This window comes from Dama dama, chromosome 21 (genome assembly GCF_033118175.1).
Source record: "Dama dama isolate Ldn47 chromosome 21, ASM3311817v1, whole genome shotgun sequence".
Taxonomy (NCBI): domain Eukaryota; kingdom Metazoa; phylum Chordata; class Mammalia; order Artiodactyla; family Cervidae; genus Dama; species Dama dama.
Window position 1 is genome coordinate 45,409,529 of NC_083701.1, and position 19,500 is coordinate 45,429,028.

The window sequence follows — 19,500 nt, forward strand, 5'->3', positions numbered from 1 at the left end:
GGAGGTGGGGTCCTTTGCAAGGTGGTTAGGTCATGAGGGTGGAGCTCTTGTGAGTGGGATTAGAGTCCTTATAAAAGAGACCCCAGAGAGACTCCTGGCCTCTTGTGTGAGGACACAGAGAGAACACAGCAGTCTGAGAACTACAGAATGGATTCTTAGGAGACACCAGACTCTGCCAGAGCTTTGATCTTGTATTTCTCAGCCTCCAAGAACCATGAGAGATATATGTCCATTGTTACAAGCCACCCAGTTTATGGCATTTGTGCTATAGCAGCCCAAGTGAACAAGACAAAGAGTAATGGCTTGACATGAGACAGGGCTAACTTCAAATCTCAAATATACTTCTTGGATGTCCTCTTAGCAAGAGGGAGGAGTAATCTCTACCATGCATAGTTTTTTTTTTTTTTTTTCATTTATGTTTATTAGTTGGAGGCTAATTACTTTACAGTATTGTAGTGGTTTTTGCCATACACTGACATGAATCAGCCATGGATTCACATGTGTTCCCCATCCCGATCCCGCCTCCCGCCTCCCTCCCCACCCCATCCCGTGCATAGTTGTTAAGAGCAGCAAAGAGCACAGGGCCCCAGGACACAGTCAGGGCTCAGTCAACAAGTGCTCTTATAAGTGTGAGGTGTCCTGTGTGTGCCTAGATCCTCAATGAATGCAAGTTTGGAAGAAGGGGAATGGCTGATCATAAATGAAAATTAAAATCACCTAGTTTAATTAGGCTGCTAGCCGAGAGAAGTCCTGGAGGCTGTGTCAAAATAAGGGTCAAACAAAGAGTGGATGGCAGGCCTTGATAATTGCTGAGTTCTTGCCCCCTGCCTGCTTCCCTGCCTTATATATTTAAACTGAATTTGCATTTTGTTTATTAAGGGAGCAAATAAATCTCCAATACAAGTCGTTCTTTTTGTGATTTGTCTTTATGCAGCAAATCGTTTTTGTTTTTTTTTTAAACATTATGTTTTAAATACTGTTAGGATTTATCTCTCTCTCTCCTGCATTAAAACAAAATGCTTTTGGGACCCAGAACTCAAATTCTTTTTGAATTTTTTTTTTTTAAACTTCCTTTAAAATCTCTTCTTGATATAATGAGATAGCTGGAATTGTTTCAAAGGAGGACAATTGAAAGACTAAAAACTGACTCATCCAAGGATACTTAGCCAGCTGGTTATGGAGAAGATAATAGATTTTGGACCTTTCAGTTTTCAGTGGAGAACTCATATTTGGTTTTAACTAATGTGTAAAATTAGGCAGAGCATACCCAACAGTATGCATGCAGGCTGCATTGGAGCAGTCAGATCATTAAAGTGTGTGTGTATAACAGAAAATAAACACAGAGCCCCCTTTTCTGATTTGTTGTTAAGAGTGGATTGCTTTTCAGCATCTTTTCACCTGAAAGTTATAAAGTGCTTGAGGGCAGGCATTGGTGTTTAGATGTGTGTGTATGCGTGTGTCCATGTGTATACCTGTGCATGCTCATGGCCACCTCTCATACCTTTCACTAATGCATACTTGTACATCTCGAGGTCAGTGGGAGGCTTGTTTATTTCATACAGGTGTTTTCCTTAGAATATTCTGGAGAAAAGTTTGAAGAGAGCCATCTGCATTGATCATAAAGTTAGGAAATATGACCTGTAAAATGATGCTGAGGTAGGAATTTAAATTCCCTTTGTCAGTCTCTTGCAAGGATTTTTTGAGGCCAATGTTTCCTACTCTTGCTTGAATATAAGCGTCTCTTGGGGAGCAAAATTTGGATTGCCTGGTTTCTTCCCCAGAGATTGTCATTGACTTAGCCTGGCTATGATAAAGCAGATTTTTAACACAGAAAGTTAAGACGGGAAGAAGATAGAAGTTCACTTGGAAGAAGAGTATTGCAGGAATAGGGAACAGAGTTGGCAAAGTCTTGTGGGTTCAAAAGAGCACTGGAGAAAGGGATGTTGTGACTCGAGGGTGTGGGTGGTCAGGTGGGGAAGATGAACCGAGGAGGTAATGGAGACCGTGGCCCAGGGCCTTGTGTGTAAAGCTGAGAGTTCTTCATGGTGGGCCTGTTGCCTCATTCAGTGTGTATGTTTTTTTGTCCTTACTGATAATCACAAAAGTAACATTTGTCCATTAAAAACAGAAACATTGGATAGAAACAATTGGAATAAATTGATCCCCAAAGCAAAATGTTCCCATAATTCTACCCTGTCCAACTTCAGTGAAATTACTATTGTAAAGTGTTTGGTGAGTCAGATGCTATTCTTGTTCAGTCACTAAGTCATGTCCAACTGTTTGTGACCCCATGGCCTGCAGCTCACCAGGCTTCCCTGTCCTTCACTACCTCACAGAGTTTGCTCAAATTCATGTCCGTTGAGTCTGTGACACTGTCCAACCGTCTCATCCTCTGTCTCTCCTGTCTCCTCCTGCCCTTAATCTTTCCCAGCATCAGGGTCTTGTCCAGTGAGAGCCCTATGAATCAGATAAGTGATTTAGAATTACAAGTCTGGTGGTGGAATGCAGTGGGAAAAGGGTCCAGCTTAGAGATAAGGTGTGATATCATTTCACTGTTCCAGGCAGGAGATGAATGAGGCTCTGAACTAAGGCCTAGGAGGATGCAGAAGAGGGGAGGTAGCTGAGAGATATTTAGACACTGGAACAGATAGGGTGTGGGGCAGTGAGAAAGGCTGAGAGAACCAGAGGGACCTCTGAGGTTTCTGGCTGGGTTAACTGGCTGGACAGGGGTATTGTATCCTTAAGGACACTTAGGATTCTGGTGGCAGATCATATGGTTGGAGACATGTCAAATTTGAAGGGCCCAGGGGTGTGTGTGGATGAGGATATCTGTTAGCCTTCTGGCATTTTGAAAGTGGAATTTAGGAGTGAGTTGGAATTTTAAGAATATAGATTTGGAAGCCACAGAGACATGAACCAAAAAAAAAAAAAAGAGAAGAGAGAGAGAGAGAAATACAGAGTCAGGGAGGCAAGAGAAATAATAGTAAAATGGGTCATAACTGGTTAAGTGCTTTTGTTTGTAAGGCTTAATGAGACAAGGGCCAACACTCAGACTGCTGTAGGGACAGGGATGGGGGAAGGTATCTCCAGAGGTCACAGAGAGGTTATAGGATCTGTTCTCATGAATCCATGAAATTCAACTTCTCATGCCGAAAAAGTAGAACATTCCTACAGGAGCCATCATGTCAACTTTCTGTTATTGTTTTTGTTGTTGTTGTTTTTTTTTTAACTTGAAAGAGGTTCAAATGCAGAGTATTTATAAATTCAGAGAAATGTTCAATTTAGATTCCAAGTGTGGTCATTCCCATAACTATGTGGTGAAAGAAAACATGTTTCTGATGATGATATGGTTTTAAATATTGTACTAAAAAACTGTGACTGTTGAGTTTTGGATTTACTGGTGTGTTTGTGTGTGTGTCTGTTTGTTTTAATTGAGTTATAGAAGTTACATCTGAAATCATTTTTCTGGGGGACATTTTCATTTTAACATCAATTTTTTCCTCTAAATATTCTAGATTAGGAAGAAATGATAATCCTAAAGTTACAGTTTAGAAGTTTACACAGTTTAAACTTAAAAAAAAGGCAAATTTATTTTTAAAATTTACAATAGCTGTATTTAAATTTAAAATTTACAATAGCTGTATTGTTAGTGGAGTTGCAGCGGAGTCTATAGAGTATGGTTTTGGAAAATACATTGACTTTTCATGGCTTCAGATGCAGTTGACTTCCCAGCGCTGCCACTCATGGGCTCTTGGAAATGACTCAGGACCTCTGAGCTCCAGGCTCCTGTTTGCAAGTTAGGATGGCAGTGCGCATTGCACAGGAGAGTTTCAGGGTTAAGTTACACTTTGGATGAAAACCCGAGCCCAGTTCTAACCTGTCCTGGGTTGGTATTCAAAACATGTCCATTCCGTTTCTATTCTTTACTTCCCATCCTCCCTTCCACAAAAGTCATGCTCTGTTTTTGTTAAGACCCTTTTGTAATGTTCTATTTTGCACGCTTTCTCTCAGTCGCTAAGTCATGTCCCACTCTTTGCGACCCCTGGACTGTAGCCCGCCAGAACTGCTCTGTCCGTGGAATTCTCCAGGCAAGAATACTGGAGTGGGTAGCCGTTCCCTTCTCCAGGGCATCTTCCCAACTCAGGGATTGAACCCAGGTCTCCTGCATTGCAGACAGATTCTTTACCACTGAATGCTCTATTTTAACATGATACTAAACATATTGTCAGAAACCATGCTTTCCAAAGCATCTGGTGTAGTTTTATCATTTCTAACTTAGCTATTTTCATTAAAAATTTTGAAAACTTTTTAGCTTTATAAAGCTTTTTTGTTGTTAATGTTTGGGTTAGGGGGACAGTTTCTGGTTCTACTTTTCTGATGGCAGCTGCCCTGCTTGCCCTGCAGTGACTTCCCTGTGTCCTAACAGCATGATGGGTGTCATGCTTTGGCCATTGGTGCAGTTATTTCTCCTGCCTCTGCAGCCTTTGGCAAGGATAGGATTAGAGAGGTCCCTGACCCAGTCCCCTATGTGAATTGGTGGTTATCCTGAATGTCACAGTAGCCTGAAATGTAGACCCCATCAGGAACACAACAGGTGAGAATTTTGTCCGGTGCTACCCCGTCCCACAGTGCCTGTCATCAGGACCGCTGTGACTTTGGATGTGTGTGTGTGAAGCCGGGACACTGTCACATTTAAATCTGTGTGATCTAATGCCATTTTGCTTTTCTGTCACCATCAGGGCTGCAGTTGTTTCTTTGCCTACAAATAACCAGCCCTCCATCTAGAACTCTGAGAGATGCTATCGGACTTTATCAGGCTTCTCTTTGAGAAGCAGATAGACTCTGCTTAGGTTCCAGAAATGTTGTCTTAAGATAGCTGGAAGGAAATGTTTGAAATGGCACATACGCTTGTGATGCTGGTAACCAAGGAAACGTGTCCCTACTGCAAAGCTTCCTTTAAAAAAAAAAATGATAGTACCTTTGGGGGATTGTCTTAGAATCACCCACAGCAAGACTCCAAAGGGACTGGAAATTAAACTAGGTCACTTCTAGAAATTGTGTCAAGAATGAATAAAGTACACGAAGAACTACCTCTTTAAAAATGATATGTTTAGAAGAGCAACCCAATACATTGGGGATAGAGTATTCTGCCATCTGAATAATCTGAGTCCTACATCCATTATAATGGATGTTGGATAAATCTTACTCTGCTCTTGTGTTATTATTTGTATTATTATCATCATTCTCAGTTTATCTCCTATTCCCAATTAATCTTTAGATTCTGTTCACCTTTTTTGTAACATGATTAAAATTATATAGTGATGGTTCAACGCAACAACTACCTAGCATGCATGAAGTGAAAGTGAAAAGTTGCTCCGTCCTGTCCCAACTTTTGCGACCCCATGGACTGTAGCCTTCCAGGCTCCTCTGCCCATGAAATTCTCCAGGTAAGAATACTGGAGTGGATAGCTGTTCTGTTCTTCAAGGCATCTTCCTGACCCAGAGATTGAACCCAGGTCCCCCACATTGCAGGCAGATTCTTTACCTTCTGAGGCAGCAGGAAAGCATGCATATGGAGTTTGCTAATACATGCATGTTGTGCAGAATCAGAGAAAGTAGAGTTGTTTTAGAAGATACAACCTTTTCTTTCAACAAATGAGACATTGAATTGAGGAAGTGTTCCTTAGAGGTAGAAACCATGCCCTGAATCTGAATATACACATTTTGATGATGCTCTTGACACAAAGACCTGAATGTTGATACAGTTCATATAGTGTGATCATCAATACCATTTTAACATTTATTATTGTTATGAAAGATTTCTGAGCACTGGACAACAGGGGGGAAAAAAGTACTAAATTTACAAACAGCCAAAGGATTAGGACAGTCTAGAATGGAAAGATCTCAACATCATATGTTACAGCAGCAAGGCAGTCTTTACAAATATGTAGACTGATCTGTCATGAAAGAACAGAGACTGGGGAGGAATTTGAAGAATCGCAGTGGGTATAAATACTTAAAGTTACTTCAAGGACTCTTGACAGCCACATGGGTAGCAACCCTGCCTTAGATTTTCTTGTAATAAGTTGTAAACTGAATTGGTGCTGCCTTTTCCTAAAGTGATATGTTTTGTAATTAAAGAGGTTGAAGTGGAAAGAAGTGTACATAGAATTTTCATTTGAGAGCTACTAAATTTACACCTGATGCCTGGTTATTAATGAAATTATATACTTGGGAATACAATTTCAGTTTAGCTTAAAAGTTAAATTCCCACTGTGTATGAAAGATACTATGGAACCTTAATGGGATCTTAAAGATACTGGATTATGGTAGAGTCATGAAAGTGAGCACGGACCCTGAGACAAATCTGTATTGTCTGAAAGCTGTGGTTCTCAAACAGCCATGGGCATCAGAATCACCTGGAGGGCTTCCTGCTATAGGTTGCTGGCCCTGGCCCCCACGTTTCTGATTCACTGAGGGTAGGGGGAGCCTGAGAATTGGAGTTTCTAGCAAATTCCCAGGAGATGTTGCTGCCTCTGTTCCAGAAACTGTGCTCTGAAGACCACTGGATTAGAGGAAACCCAACAGTTTACTTCATTTTACATGAGCATTCCAATTAACCTGGTGCATTCATTTTATTCTCAACCTACTTATTCAGCCAGTGACTTAAAGACTGTGGCCTCTTAGATGGCACGTCATAAGCATGGTGCCTGGTCAGTGTTTCACAAGTGGCTTCAGGGTTGAGGAAGAACTGTAGTTTGTACTGTTGCCAGTTTGAGTGGTACGCATTCTTCCATCGTGGCCAGTTTAAAGCTACCAATGTCACAACCATCACCTTGTGTAAAAGTTTTTGAAAATTGAACCATCATCTTCAGCAAAGCCTGAATCATGAAGAAGTGTCAAAGTTGATGTTGAAATTTAACCTTAAGAAAAGGGAACTCTTGTGCACTGTTGGTGGACATCTAAGTTGGTACGACCATTATGGAAAACAGCCAGTATGGAGGTTTCTCAAAAATTAAAAAAAAAAACTATCATGTGACTCAGCAATCTCACTTCTGGGTATATACTCAAGTGAAATGAAATCAGTTTCACAAACAGATAGCTACACTCCTATGTTCATTGCCGCATTTTTCACAGTAGCCAAGATATAAAAACAAGCTAAGTGCATTGGAGAAGGAAATGGCAACCCACTCCAGTGTTCTTGCCTGGAGAGCCCCAGGCATGGGGGAGCCTGTTGGGCTGCCATCTATGGGGTCGCACAGAGTCAGACATGACTGAAGCGACTTGGCAGCAGCAGCAGCAAGTGTACATCAGTGGATGGAAATTTAAAATGGGGTATGTGAATACAGTGCAATACCATTCAGCCATAACAAAGAAAGAATTCCTGTAATTTGCAACAGTATGGACAAACCTTGAGAGTATTATGCTCAGTGAAATAATCTAGATGGAGAAAGACAAATACTGTATGGTATGTATGGAGTCTAAATAAGTCATACTCATAGAATCAGTAAGTAGAATTGTGGTTGTCAGGAGCTGGGTGGGGGGCGAAATGAGGACATGTAGGTCAACGGGTATAAGCTTTCAGTTGTAAGATGAATAAGTTCTGGGAATTTCATGTGCAACATGGTAAGCTTAGTTAATAATAGTGTGTTGCATACTTGAAACTTACCAAGAGAGTAGACCTCAGTTGTTCCTACTACCACCACCAGAAAAAGGGTAAATATGTGAAAAAAAGGAAATGAACTTCTCTTTGAGGGTCAGGTATGGAGAGGTATAAAAAGTACATTTTTAGTTACAACATGGGTGGTCTGATGAAGATGAGTTTAGTCGAGGGGAAGTAGACATTAGAGTTCAAAAGTCAAAGACTGTCCACTGAGGAGTTTTATTGGCTCTAAAGCCTTTTAATTTTGAATTATTTGCTGACTTTAACTGAAGATTTTTCATTAAAAAAAAAAATCAAAGCCAAATTTCTGGCTTCTGTTGGACGAAAAGTTAGAAGCTGTGGAAACTCCAGACCCAGATTCTTACTCATCGGCCGTTAGCTGTCAGTGCTGCTGTTTCCTCCCCCGCCTGTTCCCCATTTAGACTAGGCAGGACCTCTCTTGTCCATCCTTGTCCATCGCTCTCAGCTGTGACACCCTTGGACCTTTCTCTTCCATCTGCGCTCATGCTGACTAGTGACGCCCTCTGCATCATTAGATGCAGATCCAGCATTATGTGCATACTCCTTCATGGTACAAATACCCATGGGGAGAAGGGAAGCATTTAGTCCCTTCGAAGACCTTTACAAACTGAGCAGTGAAAGTGGTCAGGTGTCCCTTTTTTACTTCTTATTCTATGTTTTCATCCCCCCTTTACTTGGGGAAGGGAGAGGAGAAAAGAAGAATTATACTTTCTAGAAACAGAAGCCAAGACCCGGGTTTTTAGGCACTCAGTCATGTGTGACTCTTTGCAACCCCATGGACTGTAGCCCACCGGGCTCCTCTGTCCAAGGGATTTCCCAGGCAAGAATACTGGAGTGGGTTGCCATTTCTTTCTCCAGAGGATCTTCCTGACCCAGGGATAGATGTGTCTCCTGCATTGTAGGTGGATTCTTTACTCGCTGAACCATCAGGGAGGTCCAGAGAACTCTAATTTCTCTTTCTAAACTATAGACCTGGGATCTAGATGATGATATTCCTGATAAGAGAATATGTGCTCCTAGGTGGTTTAATTCTTGTTTGTATGGTATAGACATTTTTCTTTTCTGAATCCTGCTATTTGTCCCTCTGGTATTTCTTTTCCCATTTGCTCTCAGCACCTTGAATCTGCCCTGCTCAGGTTGGTTTTTATATCCTTAACTTCTGTGCATCTGGGAAGACACGGAGCAGAAGGAAATCTTTCTCACAAAATCTTGGACTTGCGTGACCCACACTGTGGTTATTTTCTTTGAGGAAGATATTCTAAGTGTCTCTGGGAGAAAAGCCCAGGCTTAAATCTGATCATTATCAGATTGAGAGCTAAATACTTTGGCAACTTTCAGGAGGAAATATTCCTGGGAATTTTCTGGATAAACATATCATTCTTAAGTTTTGACAGTGTGCAGAAATTCAGGCCACCCACATTGTGTGGGGTCCAGAACTGTTTGGTGAAGTTTAAATGATGTGTTTTCAGAGTTTGGTTGAACTTGTAATTTAACCTGGGGGAGAGTAAACAATACTTGTGGGAAAATATTTGTGCTCAGAATCAATAAGGAGCAGGCAGTACGTTGCCCACACTGAGAGCTCTATCTACTTTGCAGCTGAAGTCAATACCGGGTAGCATTTGTCAAGAGCAGGAAAAGGAGTGAAGATGTTGAGTCTTGGTTGGGCATGCTGACTTGCTAAAGACACGCCTACTGACTCTTTGTCTTAGGATATTCAAGTCAACGTTTATCCACAGATGAATAATCAGCGAGATTTATTCAGCATTTCCTTTGTGCCACGTGGTTCATCATAGAAATTTAGCGTTGTCAAGAGTTTCATTTTGGGGACAGATAGACTGTCTCTTGGAGAAGTCAGTTACCCTATGGTTTCACAGCTCATATGTGAAAGAGCCAGACCTGAGTTCACCTTTTGTCATTTTTCTCTCTGGTGGCTCAGATGGTACAGTGTCTCCCTACAGTGCGGGAGGCCTGGGTTCAATCCCTGCGTTGGGAAGATCTCCTGGAGAAGGAAATGACAACCCACTCCAGTATTCTTGCCCAGAAAATCCCTCCCAGGATGGAGGAACCTGGTAGGCTGCAGTCCATGGGGTAAAGAGTCGGACACAACTGAGCGACTTCACTTTCTTTCTCTGATTTCTAGTTTTAAGCCATTGTGATCTGGGTCCATCTTACTTTAAAATCATTTTTTTAAGTTAATTATTTTTGGCTGTGCAGAGTCTTCATTGCTGCACAGGCTTTCCTCTAGTTGTGGCAAGCGAGGGCTACTTTCCACTTCTGGTTCACAGGCTTCTCGTTGTGGTGGCTGCTCTGGTTTCAGAGACAGGCTCTAAGTGCATGGGCTTTAGTAGTTGCCACTCCCAGCCTCTAGAGCATTGATTGGTTCAGTAGCTGTGGGGCACACAGACTTAGTTGCCGTGTGGCATGCAGGATCTTCCCGGACCAGGGATCGAACCCATGTCTCCTGCACTAGCAGGTGGATTTCTTACCACGAAGCCACCAGGGAAGCCCTAGGTCCACCTTTTGAATCACATATTTTGTGTATATGTTCTGGCCCTTGGAAGACTATTCTTTTTAACTTTTTATACTCATAAATGTTGAATCTACAAATGCATCACTATAAAATTTCTTATTTTAAACTCCTAAACTAGGTGGTATGTAAAGTTCTTTGGATATTGCCTAGCACACACCATCTATCTGACATGGCCTGAACATGTTTATATTTTTAATGAATATTGATGTATATATTAAGGCAAGTTCCTCTTACTTTGTAATGCATAGCTTTATGCCTTAAAATTTCTTTTTATTTTTTATTTTTTCCTTCTGTGGTTGATTCCTCCACCAATCAGCCATATGTACAGAGAAATAAATATTTTAATCTCCTTTCTTTCATTTAGGAAAATTGTAAGACACTAGGTTTTCAGACTCCCACCTAAATAAAGTAGGCATATTCCTATGTTCTGTAAAAAGCACAGCATCTGGTGAATAGAGCATGTTAGATTTTCCATTGAGAATTCTCACATATATCCAGTTTTCTGGAGATACCTTGTACTCTCCCAATTAACACAGAAGTGTGTTTTTATTAAGAATTTTCTTTTTCCTTGAGGCCGGATGCATCCCTGCCCTTTGGCTGAGTGATTCTGGGCCATCAGTGGAGTATTGGTAGCTCTGGGAAGAGAGAGGCTGCTTCAGGGTCCAAGCTTTGGGGTCTGTCACCATCTGCTATTTTTGTAGACTCTTAAGCATTTTAGTTGTTGTCCTCCCCACAAGGGCCTTTGAGGGTTGGGGTAACAACTCTCCCTCTTATTCTCTGGTTGTAGCTGCATAATTCATTGTAAAACTTTCACTTGTAGGTGAAAACTCTCTTCTTTTTGGCAACCATAAATTCCCACTGTAATTCATTTAGAAACTGTGTTATTCCTATTAATGGAAGAGTAAGCTCAAACATCCAACAGCCTGGCTCATATGTGTTGTTAATTGTATATTGTTGATAACTGTAAACTCTGAAATTGCACTAATAAAAGGTAATAATGCCCAGGACAGTCAGGAAGAGAGCTGAGGACGGCTTCAAATTCAGCTCTGGCCAGTTTGCCGTGTTTGGCTATGTGTAAGCAGGCAGAAACTGATCTGAGTGATGATAATGCAATGGGAAATTTTTTTTGGACTAAATATTGGTGATCACGATGCAACGGACATGAACTTGGGCAAACTCTGGGAGATGGTGAGGGACAGGGAAGCCTGATGTGCTGCAGTCCACGGGTTATGAAGAGTCAGATACGACTTGGTGACTGAACAGCACCAACAGGTGATGAGAGACTGAAGACTTTGTGTCAGTGTGAGGGCATGGTGACTGCCCGTGGAGCAGACGGTTTCTTCGGATAACTGCTAAGGGCCTGCAGTGCCACGGCAAGTGCTTCTCAGAAGTTGTAGCGCAGCCTTATATGGTTAAAAAGGAGTCTTCTTGCCTTTGGATCTACATTTCATGGAAGCTGAGGGCTTCCCTGGTGGCTCAGAGAGTAAAGAATCTGCCTGCCTTGTAGGGGACCTGGGTTCAATCCCTGGGTCGGGAAGATCCCCTGAAGAAGTGCATAGTAACCCACTCCATTATTCTTATGTGGAGAATCCCATGACAGAGGAGCCTGGTGGGCTACAGTCCACTGGGTCGCAAAAAGTCAGACACAACTGAGTGACTAACACTTTCATGGAAACTGGTACTCAAGGCAGGCACTGGTAGAAGGAGACGAGGATGAGGATAAATCAGGTTTGGGCTTGAGGCTGGCTCAGCCCCTTGCTGCATGCCCTCAGCCAGATCTGTTCAACTCACTAAATTTCAGTTCTTCGACCTTTGTGGAATGTAGCTGCTTTGTTAGGGCCATTATGAGCATTCCCTGAGATAATGTAGGATGTTGAGAAATGACTTTGTAAACTCTTTTAAACATGGGGAACCAGATACCTCCCCATTCTTAATTTCCCAATGAGACAAATGGACCCACAGGATGGACCACTGTAAATCTAGTCTTTACACTTGAGGTTCTTCGAGAATACCACCCCCAAGTCCCCAAGTAGTGCTTGTAGTTTCTCTCTTTAAAAAAAAAAAAAACCTTATTAAAAAAGTCGGTTTTTGATCTATTCTCTGGGTCTAGAGGTGCCTTTTTTTTTTTCTTATGGTAACCCAGATTCTCATAGCTTGCACTGGGTCATTACTTCGGGCAGTCTGATGCCTGAGATCTTGTTCTCTGTGTTCCAAATGAACCCTCTTGGGCTTGGAAAAGGCACTGTCTAGAATGTGTGACTAACCGACTGTTGAAGGTATTAGATGTAGCCCAAGAATCTGGTGTATCAGCAGATGATGTTTGTTGTTAGTAGCTATCACCATTTCCCCGCAGAGATAAAAGACACCCCAGCCCCCAACAATTAAGTTTGACTGTAACAGCATTTATGGCAGAGCTGAAAATCAAATAAAAGTCAAGTTACTACTCGTGGCTTAACAGAAGTCAGACTCCTCAACATGGGTGGGGGAATGAATATATTGTGTCCTTCAAGGAGAGATCTCAGAAGTTTATTCTACCCTTTTGAAATTATGGCATTTTATGTTTTATTAAAAACCTGTAACTGGGAGGCACATTTGTTATGTTTAATTGCATTCAAAGAAATAAAAGTTGCAGAGTTGAAAGAGAGGCGTCTAGAAGACATTGTTACCTTTTAAAGTCTTTGTCAAGATTACGCCATAGACTGTGCAAACAAGAAGTGATAATGCAAGCTTTTCATCTTGGGATTCTAATGAAGTACATCCTTTGGCTATACTGTTTTCTCCTGCAGTCCTCACTTCAGTGGAGCACTGAGGGCGTCTTGGACAGGGGAGGTGGTATCCTCTCTGAAGTGGAGGCTGACTTCTCTTAGAAGAGTTAGTATGGATCCCAAGATCCCAAGAAGATTGCAGGGCTGGGCTTGGGCCCCCGCTCTCCTCCTGTCTGGATGGAGACCTCCGTGTTGTTTCATCATGGCAAGAGGACGAGTCGTACATATCTCCTAGGCTCTGCATAACTGCAACCTCTGTAACTCGAGAGACAATCCTGACAATAGAGAATCAGCCTTTTGCATTCAGAGCGTGGCACCTCTTTTCAGCATGTGCTTTTTGTCTTGCATTTTTTGTTCCCTGCAAAACTTCCTGCAGCCAAAGATTGATGTGCCTGGGTGATTTATGGCAGTGATTGTCAGGGACTTTTGAAACCCATCCAATTTCAGGATTCGGCTTCTCATTTCTTGTCATTTGTGGCACATTTGATGAATTCTCACTATCAGCTGACATGTTTCATAATTGTCAAAACTTTGATGGAACTGGTATTTCTGGGAAAACAACAACAGCAGCAACAATGGGAGAAAGAAAAAACAAAACTCCTTTAATCACTTTTTTTCCCTGTGCCCCAAACTGCACTGTGGGAGGTTCTCAGCCCCCTCGTTTAGCCGCTCAGTGACTTGCTGACCTTGCAAGCCCGTCCCGCCTCGCTCTCTTTTTTCCAGTCTTCTGCCTGTGCTTACCCTGCCTTGTATTTTGCTTGTTTGGACCTTTTCTGCTCCAGATGGTAAATGCTGTTGAAAGTAGCAGTTTGGAGAAAGTTTCTTTTCCCTTCAGTTGTCTTTCAAGGCACATCTGAGCGGGGCCAGCATAGATAGTATCAAGCTCTTTTCCCTTATCTTAAAGCTGCTGTTGTTTTATTTTGTTTTTATCCCACAAGCCAATGTTTTTTGGCTGGAATGTCAGCTGTGCAGGTCTTTGGCTGCTTTCACAACCTAGAAATGCATTTTGCACTTTGTTCCCTTCACAGTGAAGGCAGCAAGCATCAGTCAGGGATGGATCTGGTCCCTTATTAAGTAGAGTTGATTTTGTTGTTTATTTTGCTTTTCCTTTTCTATTCTTTTCTATTTCATTTCATTTTCATTTTATTTTTGCCCACTTTAGTCCTGTGCATCTTTCTCATTCAGTAAAAAAAAAAAAATAATATTAATAGCAACTGACTTCCTTCCCACTCTGCCCCCAGGATGCAATGACAATGAGGTCTTTCTTTTACTGTGGCTTATAGTTTCTCAGTTTCCTTCCCCAGAAGCAATTGCTATTAACAGTTTCTTTTGTATCCTTTTAAAGATATTCTATGCACATATAAGGATTCATTAGTACACATATATAGAAACACACATATACAAACATCAAGATAAAGTTTGAACTCATATAAATCTGAGCTTCTCACACTAGTGTTTAAAACATATTGATATCTGTCATCTCCCTCCTGCATTTTAGGTGAAAGACAGTCTGTTTAAGTCCTGTGAGGATGTGCCTCTTGTGATCTGGTTCCTCGCTGACTCTCCAGCTCATTATCTGGGTCTTCCTCTTCCTCAATTCCCCAAGCTCACCCCTAGTTCTTCTGTTAATCCCGCAAACAGAAGCCTTCCTTGGTCCCTCACAACAGTTACCTGGACTGTTCATTTATAGCATATATCATAGTTTTTAAATTCTGTATTCATATGACTGAATAGTATCTTTCCTCTTCTCAACTGCAAGTTCCATGAAGACAGGCAGCTTTGTTTTGCTTTGCTTTTTCCTTACCCTTTGCTTTTTTCCTTCCTTCCTCCCTCCCTCCCTCCCTCCCTTTTCTCAATCCCTTTTACCCTGGAGCCTGTGCTTTGCCTGAAATATACATAGCAGAGTTGCCATAGATCACAGCTGCATGAATGGATAATGAATGACAAATGGTTGATTGGATGGATAAATGTATGGTTGAAGTTTCCTTTGGGTAGGGAGGAAGTGCTGCCTTCTGGAAAACAGTTGCATTTTACTGTCAAACACATTTTCAGTCCATAGCATTATCTTTTTGTTGTTCCTAACCAATTCCTAAGACGTTAGCCATTCTAGAAAAGTTGATCATAAAACAATGTCAAGAAGAATCTTGGTTAAGTAAGGTACTTCCTTCTATTTTTATTTTTATTGTGGTTTATTTTTTGAAACATAAACACCACCACCCCCCCCTTTTTTTTTTTTTTTTTAGATTCTTTCACATTGTCATTTCTCAATCCAGAAAATAGGGTAGAGTAGATTGGAGAGAAGAAGAAGGCAAAGTGGACTTCTGGTCCACTGAAGACGAGACTCCTGTCAGATATCTTTGTTCCTAGCATCTGGCACAGGTGCTTAGTACCTGATATGGAGCCAGAATGGGACAGTGAACAAATATGTGGCAGAAAGGAAGAAATGGCACTGCCTGTTCCAGAGCTGACATTATCATGAGTGAACCACTCTATTGCTTTGCTCACGTCTTGAGTCTGATAAGCTGCTTGAGATCTGTATTACTTATGTCGCAGCCACTTTTTCAACTTTACCATCACTTTCTTCCTTTTTAGTTTTTTCCTTTAACTGTTGAGCTTTCATCTTGTGTCTGTAAAAATACAGAACGTATTGGGAGCATTTAGGGCAGGGCTGGTGTGATGAATTGTTAGGTACAGCTCAGCGTCTGGACTTGGCGCTCATTCATTTTTCAAGGTTGATCACTGTGTTTTTCTCTCAGTCTAGGACTCAGTTTACAGTTATATCAGTCCACTTCTTGGATCTCAGATGTTCAAGGGAGTCAAGGTATTCCTGTTTAACTGAGCTTTCTTCTAAACCAGAGTCAAGGAAGGGGTACTTGTTGCTCTTATCCATTGTGTGGATGGTGGCAGCCCCATACTTAATTGCCAATGGTCAGGAACCTTCCTTCTTACTAAGAATTCTGGAGATATTTATAATTAGCCCATTGCTTGTTTGTTACTGGATCTGAAGTGCTTGAAAAATCTCTCAAGTCAATTTCTCTCTACCTTATTCCCTACAAACTTCCATTTTCCTTAGCTAATCACAAAAACCAAGCTAACCCTAAGTCATCCTAAGTAGTGAAATGGTTTTGCTCTTTTATGAAGCATTCGGAATACTGTGTCACATTTGGTTATTTTCCAGGAAGTAATGGGACCTTGCTCTGAAATTTCGTGTGGTTTGTGACTTTGGTTATGACACCAGATGGAAGCCACAGACTTAAATCCCCTACCCACTTGTTCCTCTTTTCCTTCCCTTCATTCACTTGACTTGACTTTTGATACAGTTCTTACATACCAAAATATGCCTAGGTGCCAAGCCTCATGTTATGAATGATCCAAGGATCAAAGTATTTGACCATTACTGTCTCCCCAGGCGTTTTCCTCCATAAATGATGGGACACACTTCATTCCAGTCATGAAAAGTAATTGGTTGTTTCTTTTAATCTACCCAGCTGTGTTCCAGAAAGTAATAAATCTCTGAAGTTATTGAAATAATGAGCAACAATTACAGACATTATTGGGTTAACCTTGGGAGCTAATCTTAAGGGAAATTAAGAGTGTATCCTTTATCCTATGTCACTCCTCATTCTTCTTTTTATTTCCTCCATTGTACATTCATGTGTATCAGCTTCACAGACAGCAAACAAGTTATTGCTCTTTGGTAACACAATCTTTGGTCTGCCTTGGTGGCTCAGTGGTAAAAGAATCCACCTGCTGAGCAGGAGATGCAAGTTCAATCCCTGGGTCAGGAAGATCCCCTGGAGAAGAGAATGGCAACCCACTCCAGTATTCTTGCCTGAGAAATCCCATGGATGAGGAGCCTGGAAGGCTATAGTCCGTGGGGTCTAAAGAGTCGGACACAACTGATTGACTAAACAACAGTGTCCACAACAACACAATCTGTACCTAACATGAAAGCTGTTACTGAGGTTTCACTGATGGTCAGTTTAGCTGGGGTTTTATAAGTCAGAAGGTTTATGGAGGTTCTTGGTTTTCAGCCAAGTTTCTATTCTATTTCGGGTGGAAAACCCAAGTCTCTTTCTGCATTCATTAAAATAGATTGATCAGGGTGACTAAAGTGATCAGAGCATAGCGTGGTTTCCAGACGAAGAGCAGAAAGATAAGGACTTGAGAGTGGTAGGATGAAGGGAGATGTGTAGGGTAGGGGCAGGTGGAATGTAGACTTGCTCATCTAATCCCAGGATGCTGGAACAAAAGGGCACCTGTTTAAGCTGGAGGGAGTAGCTTTAGTTCAAATAAAGGGAAATGGAAAGGATCTTCCCAGAGGATAACAGGCGTATCGAACCTATTATCCTAAGCGCCTGTGCCGTCTGAAATGCCAGGGTGTGTGTTTAGGGATGGGTGGTTTAGACAGAATCCAGTGATGACTTCTCAACATCCAGCAAGATTCAGACACCATCAACCTCTGAGTTCACCATCACATGGGCAGACAGTTGTTGAGATTATCACACATAGAGTCCAGTGGAAACTTAGACTTCTGGTCTGACCCAGGGTGACGATTTTTATGTTCTTAATATTGGTCATCTTCCAGAAGTGTCCATTTGATCGTGCTCATATGTCAGGACCTGAGCTTCTAACAGAGAAATTTTATTTGAGTCATAAGTTTTTAATGTCAAAACCTTCCTGAAATTATTAGCTCAATGTTTAGTCCAAAAGAGAGATTAAATACATATATCTTGTAACTTAGGTATCAGATGACTTTAACCCAATGAGGATTTTCTGGTTGGAAGTAGTTTCATAGGACTTTGGCAGAGAGGCCTAAAGATCTCATATTTTAGTGATCATAACAAAACCTTTGTAATATATTATTAATGACCCACTGTATGAAAAACATGTTCCTAGAAGCAACCCAAAGTGTATGGTTAGGCAGTCCTTATCAATTAAAGACTCCCTCTTTTTAAAAAAATTTTTTTCATAAAAGTTCATATTTGCACAATAAATGATTTATAGAGAAATTTTAATGTGTAAGCTTTCCACCGAGTCTAACTGAAATTAGAAAGCTTTGAAATGAACTCATAAATATTATTCTAACATACAAAAATATACTGGAAGCTGTAAAACATACATACAGCCGTTTATCACTGAAAAGATAGGCTATATTAAAGGATATAGATTTGGTTTAACTCTGTCTTCCCCACAGGGCTCAGTGATAACTTTGATGCTCAATATTTTGCAGAGTCCTTTTTTCTTACAATTGTATTTGTTTATTTTTTTGGCTGTGCTGGGTCTTCATTGCTTCACGGGCTTTTCTCTGGTTGTGGCATGGGCTTCTCACTGTGGTGGCTTCTCTTGTCATGGAGCTCAGGCTCTAAGGCTCATGGGCTTCAGTAGTTGTAGCGCCTGGACTCTGTAGAGCACAGGCTCAATAGTTGTGGTGCTCGGGCTTACTTGCTCCACAGCATGTGGGATCTTCCCAGAGTAGGGATTGAACCCGTGTCTCTTGCACTAGCAGCCGTATTTGATAAAGTACTTTTTACATATGTTGTTTTATTTGATCTGTGGCATCACCCCCTCAAGTCAGAAGGAGAGTTGGTATTACCATCCTGGCCATCCTGGCTTTATAGGCAAGGGAGCTATGGTGGAGAGAGGCTGAGGGGCTTGTTGGGGTCACCAGCACAGCAGAGTGGGGACCTAAGAAGACACAGATTCTATGATTCACAAGTCCAGGTCTCTTTTCCCTCAGTCATGCTAACCCATCGTGTAATACTGTTCGATCAGGCATGGTCCTGACATGGCCTCAGACAGACCTTAGTGTTGAAGGGCATATGCTTCCTTTTAATCAGAGAAGACCATGACAGCAAGGATTAGCTTACACTCATCCCTGTATGCTGCTGGCTAGTTGAATATTTGAAAAAGCTCTATATTTGTATCTTTGATCAGATAATACACTAAGCATTGTTTTATAGAGGATTATCGTAGCATCTGCAGTATGTTTTAGATAACACAATTAATACAGCTCTGATTTCACTCACTGCTTTTAAAACCATCTCTACCTTGGATACCTCCATCAATAACTAGGTCTGGATCGAAATGTAGCACAAAAGTTAAAAGCAGAGGTGTATGGAGAAAAGACCTCGAGCTGTCTCTTTCTGATTCTAGCAAAGGGGGAAATTTGTAAATAGAAGCTCGAATAGTGTCAGTGAACTCAGTTGTTAGAGTGAACTGTTTTTGCTTTCTGTGGCTGTAGGAACTGAGACCAGATGATTGCAACATCTCCAAATGACATTTTATTAAAATTCTCTCCAGACAAGCATTTTTAGAAGGATTACACATGCAGATTTTTGGTTCTTTTCCTTTGTCGAAACAAAATAAGTGTTTTTCTGAAGCCATTGGAAAAATAGTGAAATAATAAAGGCCAATAAACGTGGAAGAGAAGCAGAGACTATGAATAATCCCCTAGACTGTTAACCAGGGCTGACTAGCCGGCGTGGCTATGTTATCTTTTCCACGTTGGACTAGTCAGA

General features: G+C 41.4%; 1 protein-coding gene across 1 annotated transcript in view; it reads left to right on the forward strand.

The window, feature by feature from the left end:
• The window catches only part of EXT1 (exostosin glycosyltransferase 1), a 310,887-nt gene that overhangs the window by 76,236 nt on the left and 215,151 nt on the right, over positions 1-19,500 (forward strand). The window lies entirely within an intron of this gene.